The sequence below is a fragment of the Saccoglossus kowalevskii genome, chromosome 6 (genome assembly GCF_978046115.1).
Source record: "Saccoglossus kowalevskii chromosome 6, keSacKowa6.1, whole genome shotgun sequence".
NCBI lineage: Eukaryota > Metazoa > Hemichordata > Enteropneusta > Harrimaniidae > Saccoglossus > Saccoglossus kowalevskii.
Genome location: NC_140646.1, coordinates 17,171,006 through 17,197,055, shown reverse-complemented (window position 1 = coordinate 17,197,055; position 26,050 = coordinate 17,171,006). Strand labels below are relative to the sequence as shown.

Below are 26,050 nucleotides of genomic sequence, written 5' to 3'. Positions count from 1 at the left end.
AATATTCAAATATGCAATCATAATTATATAGATATTATTAGTTTTATAATATACGTATAAATTGTATCATTATGCATGAATTAATATTAAAAATGTATCATACTTATTATCATATAATTATTCAAAATATATGGTCATATATGCAAATTATATTCATGAATATTCTACACTGCGTGCCAAGCAAGGAAATATTCCCTATTGTTTAGAAGCGTATTTATAGTATACCTGGGCCTTTAACCCAAAGCCGGAATTCGGTGTGCGGTTACTATTACGTATGCGGTTTATAATAGGACTTTAACGGTACAAATCATGTTTAAACGACATCATTAGGTGATGTTGATCCAACAATTTCCACTTAGAATAGAAAAATACAACAAGTTGAGTATGTCTTTAAGATTGTCTGGCAGAAGATGTCTGGGGCCGTGGTTGTCTGGAAAGGTAAATGAGGGTACCAAAAACATCATCCACCATTATATCTCAGACAAATAATAAATAGACTGGCAACGCTATTGTTTAGAGGTGTCAATCGGCCCAATCCCTGACAAACGTGTTAAGTTGTCGAATAATATATTTTTAGTCAAAATTGACCATATTTTAGGAAAGTAACCATTATTATATGTATAGATTTTCATAAGTAATGTTCTTGAATGTATAATTAAGAAAAAGGAATAACTTTTACCAGAACACTGCAATTTTTTCCGATAGTTATTCGATTTTTCTAGGATAGTTCACGTCGCCATGTTTACAACAAAGCTGTTATTTCATTTCGCCGATGATGTATTAAAAAGCCGTTGAAAATACGATACATCAGGGAAAAACTGTCCACTAAATTGAGGCAAAAATAATATAACGGTCTCAAAATAGTACTGGCGTGATGTTTTGATTTTGTACATGTGTCGCGTTGAGAGAACGCTTTTCACTCACTTCACCTGATTTATTTATATGAAACTTTGGTCCGACCTTTAGCGTCACTTTCTGTTGAAACAAGTAATGCGTTATCGCGTGACTTCATGTACATTTTCCTTCCCTCCCCCGTTGTTTATAAGATTAAAACGTTATCGCAAAAGTAAACACGAGACACACACATTAGATTAAAAGAAATCCCCGCGTTGCCATTATGTTTATTAGTTGTCTGAGATTATATACATAACATGCATCACCCCCTGTATTATGTAATATGTACAGGACAGATAAAAATGCTAATGCATATAGTTCATATACACTGCAAAAATTGTATTCACTGTACCCGCTTCCAGAAGATTGGGTGACTTGGAACTTCCAAATTTTTATACAAGGCAATAGTGTGAAATAGATCCCCATCGCACCACTTTCAACAATGAGAGTCATCTAATTAATTATGCAAATACGTTTGTAATTCTTCAAGACACTCCAATTTGGAAATAGTGTAAAACAAATTACAATGCAAGCATTATTACTAGCAAGCGTTTTGGTCTCATCATTCTAATACATGACTCACTGCGTGATCAACAATAGACACTGTTAGGTGTACCCCAGTTTGTACCACACTGTTCAGAAAAAAACAAACATTTTTTTTATGATTTCATAAGTTGCCCTACCTTTGCCCCACTTGGAATCACCACCACTTCAATCTTCTTCGTGGGAAACATAATCTTCTTTTGCTTTTCTATAGCTTTGTCCTTGTTATCGACCTCTCTTACCTTCTCATCTTCAGTTTGTACATTCTCCTTTTTGGATGTCACAGGAGCAGCATCTTTATTAGAATCTGTCCCCACCTCCACAGTGACACTGCATACCGGGTCTTCCTCTCCATCTTTGGTCTCTTTTTTTCAACAGAGGTTTCAGTTCAGTTCCAGTATCTTTCTTACTTTTGGACTCAATGTCACCTCTATCTTTTGATGAAATGTTACCAATGCTTATTATGGAATTGGGAACGGCAATGACGAAGTCCTTGGCTTTCAACCTTCAAAAAAAATTACTGCATTTAGTGTTGTAACTGATACTAATACCTATTTCAATCCCGCAATGAATTGCTACCTGGTTATATTTACTTGAAAAAATCCCCTCTCCAGGTAAGGTAATCAGACTTGCGTTTTTTTTAACAAGAAGTCAAAAAATAAATTTTACAGAAATGACAAAAATATTCATCAAAAATAGAGAATTGAAGATATCATAACAAAATGAACAAATCTGAAAATGGTCCAATCAAGTAAAAGTTGAAAAAGTGAAAAGTTGATGCAGACGTCAACAACATACAATCAATAATATGATTAGCTCCACTCAATAAAGTCGACAGCGTAGCTAAAACAAATCTGATCAACAACTAAAATATTGACAAATTTTGTAATATTTATTCTGATTTACTCACAGAACATCAACGGTTGATCCCAGCCAGGTCCGTGCTCGTCTGCCTCTGAGTGTTGCTACGGTATATGGCAACTCAAATTCTGGTTCATCCCAGTGTTTATCCTTCTCCAGAGTGGGAATTCGGCCATGAAGGTTATCAACAATCAACAATGCTACCTTTAAAAAAAACATCACATTTTTTCTTAAAAAATATTAATTATTCCTCTCATCACTCTTCATATAACTTTAACCTTTCACCATCGGACTTCTCTCGCCAAAAATATTCAGCACTTTTTTTTCGTATATTCTTCAATATTTATGGAAATGAACCCTATTTTTGGAGCCACAAACAATATTTGAATCAATTTTCAGTTTTTACGAAACAAAATCGGCTATTTTTGACCCAAAGTGCAAATTATAAAGGGAACTATTTTGTGAAATAAAAGAGGGAACTGGCAGTGAAAAGGGATTAGAGACAATTATACAAAAAAATACACACAAATTGATCAATTTTTTATCAAGAAATTCAACCTCAATCCACCCAGCTTTTGTATGACATGTATAATTATAAAATATGACCTCACACAAATATTATGTGTAAAAACTATATTATTTTGACTAACTTAGAAATTAGACTGGAGTAACAACAAAATCTAATGTTTTGTGTTAACCCAACAAAAATATATGTACTTAGCTATCACTGAAAGCAGTTTTGAATTAAAAATTGTGAAAATACCATGGCAATCCCAAAATATATTCACTGATACAGATTTGTTAGATTGGTGCCTCATTAGTGATGAATAATGAATGAATAATAATGATGAATAATATGCAGTTATGCAATGATTGTGACATTGGAATCATGAGAAATATTATGTTACCATGCATAGACATGACATCCCATTGTATTTATAAATATTATACATTGTTACCTGATAGTTTCTGTCTATGATGTAATTCAATTCAAAATCATCATCGTCAGCTCCGTATGGATTTATAATGGATTCAGCAACCTTTGAGAAAAGAACAGAGAAAATTTGTCTATTAGGAAGCTGAGTTGAGAGTGATACAAAGTCTGATGTAAATTACTAGGCGACTGTGTGCCAGTTTGAGTCAAGCGCATAATATTATAATCTACATAGCTTTCACTGTGCCATGTACATTATTTCTGTGAACTGACATAGGTGTAGTCATCGTCTTTACTTGCAAAGTCTTATGTTACCCAAATCTGAACTCATCTTCACTTACTTTCAGCCATCCAAAGTAGAAGAAGAACTCTATCACAGTCAGCACTAGGAAGTAGAAGTCTAGCCAGAAATTTTTGTAATTGATTGAATAATTCAGAAACTGGGCAGCGAACAATTGAACCAGGAAATATGCGTAAACAACAATTGTAACAACCTGTGAAGAACAATAGACAACAATGGTAACAACTTGAGAAGAACAATAGACAACAATGGTGACAACTTGAAAAGAACAATAGACAACAATGGTAACAACTTGAGTAGAACAATAGACAACAATAGCAATAAACAATAATGGTAACCACTTGAGAAGAACAATTGACAAAATTAGTAACAACTCGCGAAAATCCCATTTTGGTGTTTGATATCACTATGACAGGTAATATCTGTAGAAATGATTTCTAGAGTGGTGTGCAAAATACCAATGACGACACTCACCTGTGTATACACTAAGGGAACACTTATCCAATCACACTCACCTGTGTATACACCAAGGGAACACTTATCCAATCATAACTCAGCTGTGTATACACCAAGGGAACACTTATATCCAATCACACTCACCTGTGTATACACCAAGGGAACACTTATCCAATCACACTCACCTGTGTATACACCAAGGGAACACTTATCCAATCATAACTCAGCTGTGTATACACCAAGGGAACACTTATATCCAATCACACTCACTTGTGTATACACCAAGGGAACACTTATCCAATCACACTCACCTGTGTATACACCAAGGGAACACTTATACAATGATAACTCAGCTGTGTATACACCAAGGGAACACTTATCCAATCACACTCACCTGTGTATACACCAAGGGAACACTTATCCAATCATAACTCGCCTGTGTATACACCAAAGCAACACTTATCCAATCATAACTCAACTGTGTATACACCAAGGGAACACTTATCCAATCACACTCACCTGTGTATACACCAAGAGAACACTTATACAATCACACTTCCCTGTGTATACACCAAGGGAACACTTATACAATCACACTTACCTGTGTATACACCAAGGGAACATTTATCCAATCACACTCACCTGTGTATACACACAAGGGAACAGTTATCCAATCATAACTCACCTGTGTATACACCAAGGGAACACTTATCCAATTATAACTCACCTGTGTATACAACGAGGGAACACTTATACAATCACACTTACCTGTGTATACACCAAGGGAATACTTATCCAATCATGACTCACCTGTGTATACACCAAGGGAACAGTTATCCAATCATAACTCACCTGTGTATACACTAAGGGAACACTTATCCAATCATAACTCACCTGTGTATACACCGAGGGAACACTTATACAATCACACTTACCTGTGTATACACCAAGGGAACACTTATCCAATCATGACTCACCTGTGTATATACCGAGGGAACACTTATACAATCATACTCACCTGTGTATAAACCAAGGGAACACTTATCAAATCATAACTCACCTGTGTATACACCAAGGGAACATTTATCCAATCGTAACTCACCTGTGTATACACAGAGGGAACACTTATACAATCACACTTACCTGTGTATACACCAAGGGAACACTTATACAATCACACTTACCTGTGTATACACCAAGGGAACACTTATCCAATCACACTCACCTGTGTATACACCAAGGGAACACTTATCCAATCACACTCACCTGTGTATACACCGAGGGAACACTTATACAATCACACTTACCTGTGTATACACCAAGGGAACACTTATACAATCACACTCACCTGTGTATACACCAAGGGAACACTTATACAATCACACTTACCTGTGTATACACCGAGGGAACACTTATACAATCACACTCACCTGTGTATACACCAAGGGAACAGTTTTCCAATCATAACTCACCTGTGTATATACCAAAGGAACACTTATCCAATCATAACTCACCTGTGTATACACCAAGGGAACACTTATCCAATCATAACTCACCTGTGTATACACCAAGTGAACACTTATCCAATCATAACTCACCTGTGTATACACCAAGGGAACACTTATCCAATCATAACTCACCTGTGTACACACCAAAGCAACACTTATCCAATCATAACTCAACTGTGTATACACCAAGGGAACACTTATCCAATCACACTCACCTGTGTATACACGAAGGGAACACTTATCCAATCACACTCACCTGTGTATACACCAAGGGAACAGTTATCCAATCATAACTCACCCTTGTATACATCAAGGGAACACTTATCCAATCATAACTCACCTGTGTATACACCAAGGGAACACTTATACAATCACACCTACCTGTGTATATACCAAGGGAACACTTATCCAATCACACTCACCTGTGTATACACCAAGGGAACAGTTATCCAATCATAACTCACCCTTGTATACATCAAGGGAACACTTATCCAATCATAACTCACCTGTGTACACACCGAGGGAACACTTATACAATCACACCTACCTGTGTATATACCAAGGGAACACTTATCCAATCACACTCACCTGTGTATACACCAAGGGAACAGTTATCCAATCATAACTCACCCTTGTATACATCAAGGGAACACTTATCCAATCATAACTCACCTGTGTATACACCGAGGGAACACTTATACAATCACACCTACCTGTGTATATACCAAGGGAACACTTATCCAATCACACTCACCTGTGTATACACCAAGGGAACACTTATCCAATCACACCTACCTGTGTATACACCAAGGGAACACTTATCCAATCATAACTCACCTGTGTATACACCAAGGGAACACTTATACAATCATAACTCACCTGTGTATACACCAAGGGAACACTTATACAATCACACTTACCTGTGTATACACCAAGGGAACACTTATCCAATCACACTCACCTGTGTATACACCAAGGGAACACTTATCCAATCATAATTCACCTGTGTATACACCAAGGGAACACTTATCCAATCATAACTCACCTGTGTATACACCAAGGGAACACTTATCCAATCATAACTCATCATAGTACCACAAGTATCACGGTGTTCTTGAACTTTCTGAAAATTAATTTCAATATATTAAAATAAACATGATTTCAACAGTATACATATATACATGTATGTTCTATTATACCAGTATAAAACCTTTGTCTTAATAGTTTATTGACAGAATGTTTACATAAATGCATGTGTTTTTGTATGAATTTTCTAATCAGTCGAAAAAGACTCTCATAAACAGCTCTAAAAATTACCGGTATTACTATAAACCGTAAAACTGGCAACATCACATGTTTTTATAATTAGATTTTGAAGGAATAATCATGCATTAACCCATTACTGTTATATCAATTAAAACGTGTACTTGGCCTCAACTGGTATGATTAACCCATATCTACCACTTTGTTTCACATCAACAACTGAGATTTTGAAAATTAATTTCTTTAAAGGAATAATCCAATAAAGTTAGAATGCCATGGTTGGTGAACGGTGATGCGTGCATGATGAAAATATTTGATGTGAGCTCATTGGGGAAGTGGATAAATGAGCGCCACGAATAATCAGTAGAATATATGAGCAAATCAGTACGACAGCTATTACGAAAGTCATACTGTGTAGAGTAAACTTCTGTAACAGCTAGTAAATGGTATGCACATTATAAGGGTATGCATAACACTAAAAGTATTAAGTATAGCCATCCAACTAGTAGTGACGGCAGGTCATACAAAGAATATACTGCAATAGAGACAGGTTAGGATCTTACAAGAATTATAATCGTGAAATCGATCTGCACTTCAAATTTTTGTTGTCAAACTTGAATATAAATCTAGTAATTGTCATTAATTCGTGGCAAAATATTATTTTACAACTATTTACCAAACTATTCTTTTCTCTGGAACAATTTACCAAACTATTCTTTTTTTAGCCCCGATGTCACCGCAGATGACCCAGCGTAGCTGTTGGTATGGGTGTCTCTCTGGCATCCCGCGTCCAGCGTGAAGTATTCCTTTAAGCGACTTCTTCTTCAAAAGTACTTGACCAATTACATTCATATTTGTACCAAAAGTACTTGGGGTGGTTCTCTGTCAGATTTTTTAAATTTGTGTCAAAATATGCACATTTGGATTTTTAGTGAATATTTTTGTCATTTTTGGTAAAAAATGTTATTTTCGACAACTAGTCCGAAATCGTAAGTCCAAATGTGTTCTGCGATGACAGCGGAGCTAAAAAGTGGGCGGGACACACACGATAGGCAAAATAAAAGGGACTAGTAGTGGTCAACACTACTAGTAAAATAAAACTTAGCTTTAAAAAGGATGAACACAACGTTTCAAATGGGCAAGCCATTTTTTCTTCAGGTGAATGATTAAAAATTCCCCAATATTACATAAAATTTCTACGTCAAAATGTCCACCAATATCAATATCATGATTTTTATTTTCAATTTGAAAGTCACCTTGACTCTCTGTGTCATACTAAAAACACCAGTGAAAAAAATCACTAATTATGAATCAAATTAAAATAAAATCCAGTAAAATATTCAAATAATTTTATGCTTTTATATTGTTTTCTTGTTAATATATCCATACAAAACCAAATTCACTAAAATTAAACCCAATTAATATATCTGTGTCACAGTTCAATAATAGCGGTATATTTCTGTCATGAAATTTGTTTGCACAATTCATGATGTCAATTAATTTTCAGCTCAAAACCAAAATTCATGTATATTACAGCCACATTTCCCTTACTGTCATTTCACTGTGCCATATGTGAAATGCATAATTCTTTACGCCATGAGATGACCTTGACTCTTTAAAAGTTCTTTGACTAGCAAGTCATCTATTTGGAGGGTGAAAGTTAATTGTGTGCATAGACTTACAAATTGACATGAGTAAAACATTGTACACATGATACAAATAAAGCACAAAGTACATGAAGGTGCATATAAATGCATCCAGTTTATAGGTTTGTACTTTGTTTTAAGTGCAGTGGTTAACAAGACTGCAATGTAATCGATATGAGTCCCATACTACCGATAGAAAAATATGTGGGTCAAATATTTCCCTGTTGACATAGAGTTAGAAGGCCTTCAAACATACACATTTGTGTTAAATACTGCTCCCTAATATGATTGACATTAGAATTGATGAGATAGTAATGCATATCAATCTACCACAGAGTTCAGTTTCACACAGTACAAATGTCATGTTCCATATGACGGATGTTAAAATTTTGAAGAATTGAGCAGACATATTTAATTTATTCCATTGATGAAAAGTATATGAGACATTAGAGAATATAGGGGCTGCCGATTGTGACAAACATCCATGGGAATAGAATGACGCTGCATGCAACCTTCCTTGTCGTATTCACGCATCCAATATCACATAGTTTGGCAGCACATGTACTGTCCAACTTGTCAGTACGACTTGTGAAGGAAATGGCTGTGGTTCTTGTGGTTATATTTGGAATTATTATGAATAAATTTTCATATTAACATATTTTGTAAAAATTTGCATACCTGTAACAACAAATTTTGTGCTACATCGTCTTTGATTTTGTTTTCCTCTCTGAGTTTATTAATCAGATTACACGCCCATCCACACGGCATCCAGTGCTTGACATGGGGGGTTGGTAAGGCTTCATATTCTTTACGCTCTTCTTTGGTCATCAAACCTAGAAATCAAACAATAAACACTAAGTCAGCCATTTTATGAAAATCATCTCTATAAAGCACACTTGCAATTGAATGTCCAGTTTTGCTGCAAACATTTGTGCACTTTAACTAATGACAATATCACGTTTGTGTGTTATATAATACTTGAAGATATATTTTTATTGGGAACTACATGTATTACAAAAAAGAATTTTTTTATTGCCCTCAAATTTGACCAATGTATTGTTAATGCAAATGTTCAGCCAATTTCTAGTGAATAACAATAAATTCTCCAAAATTTGCAAATCTCTCAGGCAATGAAGGTAAAAACATTTTGACATGTTCATTTTTTTCTAAAAGCATCATTAAGAATATACTCTCAGACCGTATCGCAGTTCCATATGATAGTGCATTGTGGGATATTTATGTTGGTTGCACAAGCTGACACACTTTGTGATTGATGAGTTTATGGCCTTTGATAGTGTCAAACAATTAAAGTGTCAATTAAAGAACTAAAGATATCATTAGAAAATGAACAATATGTATTGTATCAAAGCAATCAGACTCTTGCGGTTTTTAACAAGAATTCGAAAATATCACATTTTACCAAAAATAATTATTAAAGTTAGATAATTAAAGATATCATCACGAAATGAACAAATCTGAAAGAGGTTTACCTGAGGTACCTATTTGTATAGTATCAAAGCAATCAGACTTGCGGTTTTTAACGAGATGTCGACAATATCACTTTTTACCAAATAAGGCAAGAATAATCAATGAAATTAGAGAACTGAAAATATCATCATTAACTGAAGAAACATCTGAGAGAGGTATACCTGTAGTACCCATTATATATAATTATATATAATAACAAAGCAATCAGACTTAATATCACTTTTTACCAAAGATTATAAAAATATTCATCAAAATTAGAAAATTGAAGATATCATCACAAAATGAACAAATCAGAGAGAGGTCCACATGTAGTACCTATATATGTAATACCAAAGCAATCGGACTTGCGGTTTTTAACAAGAAGTCGAAAATATCACTTTTTACCAAAAATGACAAAAATATTCACCAAATTTAGAGAATTGAAGATAGCAACATGAAATGAACAAACCTAAGAGAGGTCTACCCAAGGTACATATACACCAAGTATCAAAGCATTCAGGCTTGTGGTTTTCAAGAAGAAGTCGAAAAAGTAAAACATTGACACGGACGACGACGGACGACGGATGACGGACGAGGACGGACAATCACTCGTATGATAAGCTCCGCTCGACAAAGTCGACAGCGGAGCTAAAAATACTGCAGTAATCACAGACAGTGTACCCAGCAATTGCTGCATACAGCTATACCTGGTTTACATGTAAGGATTTCTTCTAGAAATATTCCAACATCACTATATGTTCAGCTGGTTGATGTATTATTGCTGTTCTCTATTAAATTTGAAATACACACTACATTCTATTGATGACTTGAATTGTTTCTGTGATAAATATAGATATTGTTCACAGACCCCTTTTTAGTCTCTACAGCAAAGACTCCTATATGTCTGGCATTCAACACACGGTAATCCACAGACCCCTTTGAAATATATATATATTTCCCTATAATTAAATTCAATGAAGAACTTAATTTTTCCGAGATAAATACACAATGGTTCAGGCAGACTTCTTGAAAATAAGCACGATTCCCCGTTAAGTCAATTCAATTAAGGTAGAGATGCAGGTTGGGGACTATATTTCTAATTGGCTCTGATTACAGTAATTACACGAGTAAAATATACTTTTTACCCATCAAGTTATATATCATTTGAAAGAGTTTTATTTAAACTTTCGAGTTTTATGGTTTACAATAATGTGCTATGATACCATATTAAGTGGTGTTGATTTTGGGTTAAAATCATGCATTTTAGGTGAAAGTGCACTTAAAACTATTTAACTTTTGAATGCATACTCTGATTTTGATTTAAACACACTTATTTAAAACTTCTGTTTACTAGGAGCATAATGGCTTATTTATTAGTGTTTCCCTTGAATAGTTTTTACACAGTGCTCTTTGAAACATTCACATTTTATAAATCGTTAACAGAGCCGCTAATTGGCCGCTCTATTGTTTCTGTTCCAGTGAAGACAGTGAAACCATACGAAGCCATTTACTTAGGATAGACCTGAATAATGACCTCTGAAAATTTCATTGAAAACAAATGAACAAATGATGTCAAATCGTCAGGTGAAAAAATAAAATAAAAACATTTACAGTTCGAAGGAAACGGACGAAAAATTATCGGCGAAGTCTCAACATTGCGTAAAAACTGTCATGTCGTCATGCTATCAATTCTACTGAGGGAGGGACACAATAGATTACGTAAAGCCGATGAGATATTCATACAGTTATATAAACATAGCGATCGCCTTTGGGTGGGTTGAGTCTAAATTTACCTTCCCTCAAACCTTTAAAAAAATACTTTGTATGACGCAGTTTCCATGGACCGTGCGAAGTTAGACGACCAGGTTGAAATGGGCCCTAATATTTTACTACACAGCGGCTATTCACAGTTTTTACTACTCAATCACCCAAATGCCGGTGAAACAAATTCGAAATGAAGTCACATTGGAAGGCGAACTCTTGTAAATCGAGGCAGGTTTCATTCAACTACAGACGAGACATCGCTACCGGTGCATGCTAGCTGACAAGGGGGTTTCCGATTAAGATAACCAAGATGGCAACGCAGAGTGCATGATTTTTCCGCGGTGTTTAAAAACAGCATCTCATTGCCGATTTTTCGGTAATTTCCAGGTTATTTTTTTTTTAATTAACCGAGCATTTTACGTTTGTGTATTTTGACACTGAAAGGTTACAGATGACAGCAACAGCTGTGTTGTTTGTCCATTGCATCGCAATTCTATCAGAACGATAATCGTTACAGCGAAACGAAAAATGTTTACTTCAGTGTTAAAATGCCGTTGGAGTAAAAATGTGTGGAATTTTTTTTTTTTAGTTTCGCCCACAATGCAAAAAAGCTTGAAATCTATGCACCAAGAAAACAAAAGAAATAGGTGATTTTCCGTACAATTGCGAGATGTATGAAAGACGCGCGTCGAACGTCTGCCGCAAAAGTCGAACGATTTGATTTTGAACTAGACTTTCTTTATTTCGTAACTCACATCGACCGGCCGATCTTCGACAGAGGAATATCGCTTCCGAATACCCTTACTTAATCGAAATTGCTTATCATGAAATGTGGACAGCACATTATTATGCATGGAAATACTTCGCGTTTGTCGAATCCCACGCGATGTTTGACGCCACTACGACCTTTGTTTGTTCTGTTTTTACGTTCGATTTCACGCATAACGCGTGATTCTCGCAGTGAACGGAAAATGGTCTATTGTGGCCTTGTTTTGCGCGAAAATTAAATCGCACTATCGACGCTACCTCCTACACGAAAATAAATGAAAAATTAATTTATTTAAGGGTGAAAAAGTTTACTTATCAGTTACAAGTGTATGTTTTGTTTCATTCCGCTTGCATGCTGGAAGCGTCTATGTCTTGTCTGTTTTTGCAGTTTGCTAGTTGATCACGCTTGAAGTAAGTAAACAGAGAGCCAGGACATGAAGTCGCACACCGGCTGCTCCGTAACTGAGTGCCAGCAATCATTTGCATATAACATCAACAGTGACTTGTCAATCAAAGAGCAACGCAAACAAACTTTCGGGACTTTTAATCACATACGCGTGCCTCGCTTCCCTATATTTTAAAATTGATTTTTGAGTATGTTCCAACAATGACAATACTCAGAAATTTTAACATTATCTAGCCAAGACTGTGTAGGTAAGAACAAGCAAAAAAAATCACTCTGAGTGCCCACGAACCTGCATCTCTACCATAATAGAATGTCAATGACAACTGAATGTCAATTTCCGGTTACACTTTCTGACGTAGTTAAAATTTAATTTATTCAAATCAATCCTTGTTAGTCAAAATTACTTATCTTGCTCTTCGACTGCCACAGTGTCCACCTTGTTTCTCCTACCAGAACAAATTAACCTTGGGAAAGTACTACAGTTCTGTTCTAGTTTTTTCGTTGTCAAAGTGACCTTTTCTCTGGTTAAGAAAATCGTTTTATCTCAATGTGATTGCATATTCTATGTTCCGCTTAGTCCGTTTTATATACAGTACATTAGGTCGTATGACTATAAGTCGAACACATATTCGTCTATATAAGGCACACGACGTAGCGATGACGCAATTTCATTCAGCAGCGTGTTGGGAGTCGTCGATCTTTTAACAAGGCTAGCGATGAATACACATCAAAACAACACGCTACAAAGTACTCACAAGTCCGTCGATTTATTCCTTCAAACACAATATACTCTCTCCAGGTCGTTACGGCTCTCACACTACGTCTAAATAGCCATAAAACGATTTTCTGTTTCCTAACTTGCACAACACTGTCGATATCTAAGCAGCCATCTTATACACACAAACCTAAACCTCCAAGTTAAAGAAAACAAGCCATGCACGACACAGCCCCGTTAGTTATCGAATTTAAGATATATAGTTTTGTTTTTAGTAATATAGATGGAATATAAACATGTCAGGAATATGATTATGATGATTGTTTAACATTTAAATGATTGACATTTGTATCTGATCGTCAAACGAGTATTGGGAGATACTGCTCTGGAACAGCATTAATTAAAACAAAATCAGTCATTTTGAATACTTGTATAATGAATATATAAAATCTTAACATAGTCAGTCAAAGCATGTCAGAGATATGGCTCCAGAAGCCCATTCATTAAAACAAAATGGCCACTAGACAGCCATTCTGAATACGATCTAAAAAATAAAATAACGTGCAACAGGAACCCGTAATGTCTAATGTATGTACCAAGCTTGAACAAAATCCATCCATAAATGCCAGAAATGCTTGATATTTGAAGATTTTTTAGCACAAAAATGGCCACCATTCGGCCATATTTAATAGGATCGTCAAACCAATATATCTGTACATCTATGACATGGTGTATAATGAATATTTAAAATTTGAACATAATCCGACAGCAAGTCAGAGATATGGCACTAGATCCACATTCATTTAAACCAAATGGCCGCCAGTTGGCCATTTTGAATCTTATCTGAAAAACAAATGATATGCATTAAGGTCCTATAATGTCCAACGTATATACCAAGTTTGAACAAAATCCATCTGTAAACAGCCGAGAAATGCTTGATTTTTATGATTCTTTAGCACAAAAATGGCCACCATTCGGCCATTTTTAATAGGAACGTCAAACCAATATATCTGTTTATCTATGACATGATGTATAATGAATATTTAAAACTTGAACATAATAAGACAGCAAATCAGAGATATGGCACTAGAACCACATTTATTAAAACAAAATGGCCGCCAGTCGCCATTTTGAATCTTATCTGATAACAAAATGATGTGCATCAAGTTCCTATAATGTCCTACGTATATACTAAGTTTGAACAAAATCCATCTGTAAACAGTCGAGAAATGCTTGATTTTGATATTTACCACAGAAATGGCCGCCATTCGGCCATCTTGAATCAGATCGTGAAACAAATTGATGTGCATATGTATAATATAATGTATGGTGTATGTGTGAAGTTTGATTGTGATTGGTCCTGGCATTTCTAAGATACAGGTCCGCACGCACACGTACGGGGATCAAAACATAAGCCCCCGTTTTCAGACTGCGTCCGAACGGGGACTAATAAACATGACCCGACAGCTACGCTATGAGGTTCGATATGGCTCCTCTTCCCACACTGAATTCAAGCGAGAACAAGCTAAATTAAAGTTCTACATACGATTTGGCGTCTAAAAATTTATTGAATAAGTGACAGGTGTCTCTATTTTATTGCCCAAATTTGAAAAAAAAAACGTTTCAACTGTATAACAAGGTATGGCGGTAATACTTGATTGGTTACATTTTTACAATGTCATGAACTTCGTTGCAATGACTACACGAATATTCATGTATTGTTTCTTCACTAAAATAATCATTAAGGAAATGTGAAATAGAAACTGGTTCATTATTACTAGAATATGTGATAGGAAGTTGTGAAACAGTATGTCGGAACCACAATCGAACTGCGGAAACCATTGAGTTAGTTGATTGGCTACTTAGTAACAAGTAAGCCCAAACTTCCGGCCACACTGTATGTATACTTTCAACACACGCTTTATTCGGTAGTAGCTGTATAGTATTCGTATAGTCTGCATCGTAGAATAAAGTCTCTTCCCTCGACTTAATCGATCGTCTCCTTTATCCTATTATTCGATTCCCACACAGAAAATGGTTCAAGTCTAACATTCTGATATGCAGTGTTTTGATTTATATGTGTTATTATAGATACCCATAAATATACTTTGTAAAGTATGTACTGGAATATTATTACTGTTTACATCATATTGTTCTAATATATCAAATATAATCACAAGAAACTCATGGACATAATTTTCCACAAGAGGATTAAATAATTCTGTACTTTTAATGAATTTCCGTAACCATGCTGCACTATTAAAACTGTAGTTACCCAAATACATCTGGATTATAAATGATTCCCATTCACATAACAAACAAGACAGTGTTTTATTTTGTCTGCATTGATGGGTTTTTGATTTGGTAAGAATACATTCTTGCAAATGCTGAAGTATTTAATACTTGTATAATACCATTTTGATAACATGTAAGTCCAAGGTTTTGTAAACCAGCACCAGGGAGTCTATTTATAACATCTATCCAATCAGTACTCACAATATTCTTTTGATACAGGTGAAACTGATTTAGTAATTGCATTACATTTGAAGATATTTTACTTTGATTTGTTATTCTGTCTGCTCATTGATTGGTCCATAAAATTATCAACTTCATCGGTAACAACATCTAATTTTATATGATTATCTGACTGACTGAGGAAATATTTCACTATTTACTTTTTGGAATGACACTTATATTATTGTGCAAATTTAACTTATATTAGCAAATACTGTTCAGTTAACAACTACTATATATGCCAACTTATAATTATCTTATGTGACTTCATTAATAGGATATAACTGATTGTACAGTAATAACTTCAGAAAACTTACTGCACTGAAGAATACTGAATATGCTTTATAGCAACTTATACTATAATTATTATATGTGAACTCTAGTATATAACTTATTGTACATGCACAGTAGCAACTTTACAAAACTTATTGCACTTAGTTCGTAACTCACTGAACAATAAGGACTAGTACTGAGTTCAACTGCTTACAGTAGAATACTATCTTATAATGTTTAACAATTACATTTTAACTGAAAAAAGAATTACTACATGTCTCATTAATTATGCATGTAAAGTGCACCAATATTGAACTTGGTTACACCTTTGTTTATAACATAGATACATTTGAAACCGATCCGGTGAAAATTACTTGAGTTATTGCGCCCGCAAGAGATAACCAATCAGTAGCCTTCTCTCATTAATTATGCAAGCAAAATTCACCAACATCGAACTTGGCCATCGTTGCATGTTTGTTCATGCCATATATAAATTTGTAACCGATTGTGCAAAAATACTTGAGTTATCGCGCCCACAAGCGAAAAACAATCAGTCGTCATATCTCATTAATTATTCAAGTAAAATATACCATCATCGAACTTGGCCATCGTTGCATGTTTGTTTATAACATATATAAATTTGAAACCGATCATGTAAAAATTACTTGAGTTATCACACCCACAAATCACGCCAACAACAACGAAGACGCCAAAATATTTCCCTTACTATACCTTCCCTTCGTTTACACTACTCTACGGGGCAACACAATAACAAACAAATATTACCTGCTTCAACCAGATGGCCAATTGTTGGGAAGCGCTTCAACACCGGCATAGACACAGAAGTGAAAACTATGGCAGCTGTGAGATTCAACCAACGAACGAGGGTTCTTCGTTCGATGCGTGTGGCTTCGTTGGTTCCATGTACATGAGTTGAGATGAGCTGCGATATTGAATCTGTCCATGGCAATGCTTCGTACATGCTCCACCATCGACTAATCACCAGGCTGACGTAAAAACCGAGAATGAAACTGAGCGGTAGCTATGGCTGAGAAAATTCAAGAAATCTTTCATTTCTTTGTCAACTAACATGCCGGAAATCAAATTTACATATAATGCGTTTGAAGGTTGTCGCCATTTTATTCGACAGCTTTCCGCATCAGTGCCACACCACAGACAACTAAAACATTTCAACCTTTGTTGGGAAATTCATGTGCATTAAATTGCGTTTTTAAGTCGCGTACCATAAATTGCGTTTTAGAGTCCCTCAAGTGTGTTCCAAAGACTGCAGTCGTACCAGAGATAACCTGAAGATTGATTCGTTTGAAAAATGTTCCTCGTGAAATTCACGTTTAAAAACGTTTTTGACCTTTGTCACCTATACCCCCACCCGCGTGAATTACAGAACTAATATTTGTTCCCCGGGAATCTATAATCAAGTAATACAAATGATGTCACTATGCAATATTTTTGGTGTAACTTTACATTTACAAAACATTTAAGTATGTCCCATAAGGTTTCCCAATTTCTGCCTAAACATGTTTTCAACGAAAAAATCCAATAGGTAGGTAAAAAATACAACATATTTCACTACTATAAGTATATAAAACCTCATGGGCCCCGAAACCAGCAAGGACGGGAAATAAAATGTTGCATTATTGTTGCAATGTTTATTTATCCTTGACCATTCTTTCACCAGAAAGAATTACATCTCAAACGTTTGTTCCCCGGGAGTCTGTAATAAACTTAATTCACGTTCTAAATTCATAAAGGTGTGTGTCATTTGAGGCCTCACTGATCACTGCGTTTCCTGGAATCTATTGGGTCGCTATCGCCAACGTCAAAAGTCTCTCAGCCCTTGGTTATTATTATTGTTTTCGTCGCCGGGGGGGGGGGGGATTCACGTCCAAAATTTTGGTTCCTGGTCACCTCTAATAAACAACCTATCTAACAGCTTGCTTGAATTGATGATAAACAAACAATCATGGTAGATTGGCCCGACCTTCTCTCAATCGGAAACGCAAGGGAAATAAGATGCAGGTCGTTTAGATCGGATGGTTACTTTTGTTTCAGGTTTGTAGTTGTTTTGGGGTGAATATAGAACATGTTCAAGCCCAAAATTGTAGCAATAATGTTTACGTCGCTGTACGTCAAAACACTCTCGAACTTGACAACATTCACTTGCGGATTACTAAGCAAATAGGTGGAAATACCAGTTAAATCTCTAATGAAGATTGATGATACGATTGCTGACCGGAATAGCTGCATTTAGGCCACACCGACTTAATTTTATGGATGACATCCGCGCGCGCATTAGTTTTCGCCTGTTCTCAAAAAAAAAAAATCTCTGACGACGAGTCTCCACCATCGGTTTTCTGTCCGGAACTTGCCGACTCATATTGTCGCAAAGCGCCGACTTTTCGTAAAACTCGTTTTGGACTACCTCAAAACCAAACTCCGCACAGATGGATGCGCGTTACGTAAAGCGTAAAGACCTATGGGAAGGAGATTGTCTCAAAACATGCCAATTTTGTCATAAATGATCCAACATGGCGACCACACCACCAAAATACGTGAGCATAAAAGTTCAGAGGTAAAACGGAGGGATTGTTGTAGACTGGTACGCAATTGACGTTGGCCTGGGAGATGTGACGTTTACACAGCTATACGATCATGAGAGAAATGAGAGAGGAATGGAGGTGTATGGTGGCCTAAAAGTCGGTCAGACGACAAGTCAGTTCGGTTGCTTTGTCCGCATTGAAGTCGATAAAACTGCAACGCAAGCAGCGTAAGCCCCACGGCCGAAGTTCCCTTTCGGGGTGAAAAAAAGTTTCTTATTATTTTTTTTTCATTTTCTGATTCGGATAATTTGCTTGCACGCACAGTCAGTAATATTTTGATCATATGACAAATTTTCGTCAAGGTACATGTACATAATTTTCTGCATCCAAATGTTTATTGACTCTCTGTTGGTGTGTTTTTACAATATCGAGCCTCTTATAATTTGTTACATAGTAGTTCTAGAGCATTTGTGTCTACACTTAGTCTATCTGAAGTGTCACTTTAAAAGCTGTAGTTTGAATGTCAAAAAAGTTAATTTCCTGGTTGCTGTCATTGTTCATTTTTAATTAACTTTTGTTTTCAATACAACACAGTATTGTTTTTCTTTATTATTGAGTTGATGTGTATGCCTTTGGCAAAGCTAACATCTGCCTTATCCTCTTGCCTTTTCAAAATCAAAGGTGATTATACCTGTGACAGTAATACAGTACGAGATGTGATACACTGTGGTTCAATTCGTAATAACAGTTCCATAAAATTAAATCAGTGTGGCCTTAGTGTTAATTTCTATGGCCGGCCCATGGCACGGGCAACTGACATTTACTAACTTTTTTTACTATTCTGACATGTTCTGGGCTGTACATAACAGTCAGGCACCTACAAGTAAGTAGGTTGGTACTTGTAAACAGCCCGGGACATATTCAATATAGGAGTCTGAATCAGTTAGGCCCTGAAAATAGCGTCAACGCACAGTATTCCATTAATAAATAAATTTCACATAACAATCTTATGCTTACAAATATTTCCATAATTATTGACAAGTTGTTACTACCTTATATTAAAATTATTTGGATATTTAGAGTACTAACAAATTCCCACTTCCGGTCTGATTAGACTTAAAATACACCACGAATATTCACTTTTGAATTTGTTTATATGTGTTGGTTCTTGGATATTTCAGCTCCGTCGTCTTGTACTTCATTTAGTCACGGTAATTTGTACTTCCCAGATTGTGTAACAACGGAGAGTTTCTTGATTTCGATATCGAAACTGCCTTGGCTTAATTATTTGCCGATTAGATACGTGCTCTGTAACTTGCAGCACATGAACCTAAAAACGTTAAGTAATCAAATTCACAGGAAGTTGACAATCCCTAATATTGCTAAATCGCCAGTTGTGAACTTTATCAGGATTCCCGTATGAAGTTACACATCATTCTAGCAAGGACAAATATTGATTACTGTTGTGCAGGTTATATAATAAAATATGAATTAATTAATATTTCATTTTTATTAGTATATCTGTATTCATTATAATATGTACATATTATATTTAATTGGGGTGGGTATTGCAAAGCAAGTTTATAAAATTATAAACAAATATTTTTGTGAATAACACTGATCGCAAAATACGCCTATTTGAGAAGTATTTAGTATACAGGGTCCCTGTTTGAACAGAAGTATTTGCTCTATTATTATGCGCTTATATAGTGTTTATTGTTTTTTTAGGCCACAGGCCCATATGACTATACATAACAAATAAACAAAAGAATACATAAGCACTGGAGAATGTAAGAAAGTGTAATATATATATATATACATGTGTACCGAAAGTAACGAAAACTCCCTTCAAAGCTTAAATGCTTTATGTAGAAATTTACCAAGATTACGTAGTATCTTTGCGGATTTTGAGCGCATTAGACTGTAATATTTTTCTGAATTGGGAAGATGCAAAAAATACTCAGGAATTAACTTTTTCCTCATAGAGTGAAATATTGGGTACACAAGAACAAAATGGTACTCGTCCTCTACATCAGATAAACACAACTTGCATATTTGTTCATCAATTTCCAGCCCTGTATACCGCCCCTCTTCAATGCGCAATCTGTGACTGGAACAGCGAATACGTACTAGAGCATGTCTGTGTTTAGCCTCTGTGACTACAAAAAGATATCATTCTGGTTCAAGCATGGTTTTAAAACTACAATAAGACCTTAGTTTAGCAGTGCAACATATTTTGCTGTACCAATCCTGCTAATGAATATCAATTAGTGACGTCCCCGTTGTTTACAACCTGTGGATTATTGATCTGGGCAAAATGTTCCAACCAACAATTAGACGAAACTTGTGGACTACTAGAGATACCCCTACAATACCGTCCAATCACGGACCACATACCATCCCGACCAACCACATTATCTCAACATTTTTGTCCTCGACTTAACAGCAAGTCTGTGTGAGATTTCTTATTAAAATTACAAATGCTTTTGAAAGTTTGTATTGCAACAGTGCTTCGTCAGTGTGCATTTCTCTGTCAACGTAAAACATTTCACGTTTAGCATCGTGGCAGAATTTATTGAACCATGGTGGTCGGTTGATTGGTTGTTCATATTTTTAGTGTCACCGCGACATTCCATCCCTTCCCCAGCTAGTTGTAATGCACATTTAATACAATCGATTACCCTGACGTTATTTTCACCTACATAATCATGTGCTTTATCTAGTAGCCACACCACTACGTCTGAATTCAACTTATCTACCAAATTCTTTATACACTCCTTCCAACGATACTTTTTCCCATTCATTAGCTTGGGGAGTATGTATTACCTGACCACTATCATTACAATTACATTGCAAAGTACATTCAAGGGGGGAAATGGTCTGACTCGGTTCTATTTGACACTCAAATATTAAAAACTACATCAAATAACCCAGACGAAGCAATTACATAACCCACAGTACCTTTACCACAGTTTGCTATACATGTACTATTACCTAGTATGTCTTCACCCACTCTACCATTAAGAACATATATGCCAAAAGTACAACACAAAGAAAGTAAACTCTTTCCAAAGTTAATTGTTAACTTACGCCTAGATTTACGTGGCGTACACAATGAGAGATGTGGGAGAAATTTGTACCATCATTTGCAATAAAATCGGGTTCATCTGCTATCCTAGCATTAAGGTCATCCACGAGCAAAATATCTGTACAATTATAAATGGTGTTCAACCTTGTTAACTCTTGTTCAAAGATACTGATTCCTTTAGTCACATTTTCGTACACCCTAGAACCTTCTGGTTATATATATATAGCCCCAAACAATATATCATTGCCCCATTCGAAATAGTGTGACCTTAATAATAGAAATATAGCATATTTCATCTTTTGTATCTAACACCTTGATAACTGTGATCATATCTTTAGAAATACGAACAGTAACACTCCGACTAGGCCTGCCCCTTGACACCCGATTATTCTCCCTGATGCATGAGATCAATTTAAAATCAGGGAAATACTCGTGAACATCCCATGTGTAAGCCAAGTTTCAACCAAATAAAATATATTGAATTGCGTACAATACTGGATAAAACTTGCGTCATGTAAATTGCTCAATAATCCATGTACATTCCAAGATATTTACTAATTACTTTACCCGTACCTTTATTAATTTTCCCCTATCTTGAAATATAAGTACCCTGCCAAACAATAGAGTCACTGGCATGGCTATGAGTGTATACACACTTTCCCATCTTCATAGCTGACAAGCTTTTTGTAGTTTACAAAAGCACGTATATTGTTTGCAATTAGTTTATTTCTGATAAACCTGGTTTCTTGTGAGAAATGGTCATCAATAAACCATGCAGTTCTTTTTTCTTTGATAGAATTTTCTGCTTAACTTTGAATCGAGCACACATTGCATTAAGTGGTCTACTACCCCGGACTCCGATTTTAACCCTGTGAATTCTTTCAAAATCAACGCCCATGTTATTCAATTTCTCGGCTTACAATTTCTTCACTTTATCCTCTGATTGATCCCATGATTCGTTTGGATCTTCATCTATGCCTATTTTGACGGTCTTCCAGTTCTGACTTCTGTGTTGCTAGGACGTTTATATAATTTTTCAGTCCATGATAACGTCTTCCAAGTGTTCTAACTTATCCAAACGTTCTTTGTTTCCCTCAGTAGTTTGCCTCACTTCATCTATTGCCCCTTCTACTCCATTCAGCTTGGATTCCATTCTATCAATCTCCTTATCTACTAGTTTCATATCCATATCTTTTGTCGTTGAGACTATCGATAATACATCGAGAATATTTGCAATCATAATATATTATTTCTATCGTTATCATTTATTGTATCTTTATATAGTACATCGATTATTTCGTTTTACTGTTCCATTTATTCATGATGTGAGAGTGATCGCCGTTTGACCAATCAGGACTCCTCGCGGGCTTTTACTCTCAATATCTTCATTCAAAAAAGTAGTATTCGCTAGTTGTGTTATTGTTTAGCAGTGAGCTGTCTGCTGTAAGTTTTGTCGTGGAACTTTACATTGTAAACCTACATAGTTTTGTACGTGCTACTGGACATTGTGTTACATTGTGTTAGTGTTCAGTTCCTTCAAGAATTCGGTGATAATAAAGTGTTCGAGTTTATTGTTATTGCTGTGATCGTGTTCTGTCCACCCGTGAACTGTCCATTGCGGCAGTACCCTCAGTGAAACGCAAGTTTAATATTTCGAACCTAGCGTGGGAACCAAGTTTAACGACCAAGTCCCAGATACTTATTCAGTATAAAATTGTCCCTCCAACATCTTTGATATTGCTTTGAATGTTCCGCAAAATTGACATCATGGCTTCATCTTCAAGTTGTTTACTAGATGCGGTTGTCGGTTGAAGAGTCCCTGACTTGGTTAATGTTGATTGCCTGGCATCGGGTCCTGGATTCAATTCTACATCACCCGCTTGTTGGGGCTATCTGCTAACGTAGTGATGAGTTGGTAAAATTAATACACCATCGTTGTACACCAGAAAGATTCCACATGCATTGGCACCGCCAAGGGTATACTTTGCCGCCACCTTCATGCTGGATATAGCACTAGTTGGCATGAGCAAATGTCATGCTGGAGTCAATGAATTAGTTAACATACCATTTGAGTCTAACCAGTTATGCATATAATCAATCCCAATAGTAATAGCATAGGTAATTAGTGTTACATAACCAAGAACAATGAAACAGCATATACATCTGTATACAAATCCATTTAGTGGTGACCACACTGAATATGGCGAATACTGGGACATACTTACGGACTTCCAAGATCTAGGATGGATAAACACGCCAATCTTGGCCCTCCATGCATCCACATTTACACCCATTGCAGTCACCGTACCTTTACAATTCTCTGGATTGTGAATTTTTCTATCGACCACTTATAAAACAAGCCATGCATGGCACAGTCCCCGTTAGTTATCGAATTTCAGATATATAGTTTTGTTTATAGTAATATAGCTAGAATATAAACATGTCAGGAATATGATTATCATGATTGTTTAACATTTAAATGATTGACATTTGTATCTGATCATCAAACGGGTATTGAGAGATATTGCTCTGAAACAGCATTAATTAAAACAAAATCAGCCATTTTGAATACTTGTATAATGAATATATAAAATTTGAACGTAATCAGTCAAAGCATGTCAGAGATATGCCACTAGAAATTCATTCATTAATACAAAATGGCCACCACCACGATCTGAAAAATAAAATGACGTACACAAGGAACCCATAATGTCTAATGTATGTACCAAGTTTGAACGAAATCCACCCATAAATGCCAGAAATTCTTGATATTTAATGACTTTTTAGAAAAAAAAATGGCCACCATTCGGCCATTTTTAATAGGATCGTCAAACCAATATATCTGTATATCTATGACATGATGTATAATGAATATTTAAAATTTGAACATAATCAGTCACAACAAGTCAGAGATATGGCACTAGAACCACATTCATTCAAACAAAATGGCCGCCATTCGGCCATCCTGAATCAAATTGTGAAACAAATTGATGTGCATATGTATAATATCATGTATGATGTATGTTTGAAGTTTGATTGTGATTGGTCCAGGCATTTCTAAGATACAGGTACGGACGCACGCACGCACGCACACGTACAGGTCTTACTATCGTTGTGACGCCACACATTGGATTAACTTTTAATATAGTTGAATTAACTTTTAATATAGTTGCGATATGAACTCGATTAAAACGCGTTCCTATATAGGGTTGCGTTTTAATTGGAGTTTAATTAAACTCAATTACAAAGCAATACAATGGAGAATTGCACTTTAATTAAGTTTAATTAAACTAGAGTTGAATATTCCGTGACTGAACATAGAAATGTTTGCGAAGCTTAGGTTTAGTATCGGGGTAAGGTATGGTTCACGTTATATTAATATTAATATAACGTGAACCATACCTTCCCCGATACTAAACCTAAGCTTCGCAAACCTGACTTAAATTCGATTAAATATTAATATAAATTATGAAACAAAGTGAAGGGGTTTCACTATTCACCAATGGGCTCACTTTGTTAGTGTGCGTCCATGGATTTGGCGTCACTTGGATAGGTAGACACACCCACGCACGGACGCACGGACGCACGGAGCTCAAAACATAAGTCCCCTATTTTCGGACTGCGTTAAAATAAGTAATACAGCAAAGACAGCAAATGCAATTTGGGATTTATATTTGCATTTAATGGGGACGCGCTTGGTACCCTTTTCGCATTATGGCTGTCTTGGAAAAGGAAGGATTCTGCTTGTGGTACGCCGTGTCACCCCCCTCAATTAATTTATACATTGATATAGTCATAGTGATAGATAAGTGTAAAAGCTGAGACATACCGATTCAAATGAATGTTGTTGAGTACCAGTCAATGCAAGTCTATAGATGAGGGCCAGTTCATAGTAGAGGAGTAGAAACACCACTAGTTCTTTGTAGATTAGTTTATAGATGCTGCCTCGCCACATGAACAGGAGACGAGAAAACGAACACACATCGGCTTTGGAGACTTTCAGTGAATAAGAAATCGTCATTGCGATGTCTTTCTACAGCAGTTATAAGTAATGGAGAAATGGAGCTGAAACAAATAAGAAAATGAAA

The 26,050-nt window shown here is 35.8% G+C and overlaps 1 pseudogene; it reads right to left on the bottom strand.

Annotated features, from left to right (window-relative positions):
• Positions 1-1,701: 1,701 nt before the first annotated feature.
• LOC100368263 (bestrophin-2a-like) lies at positions 1,702-25,983 on the bottom strand (annotated as a pseudogene).
• Positions 25,984-26,050: the final 67 nt, after the last annotated feature.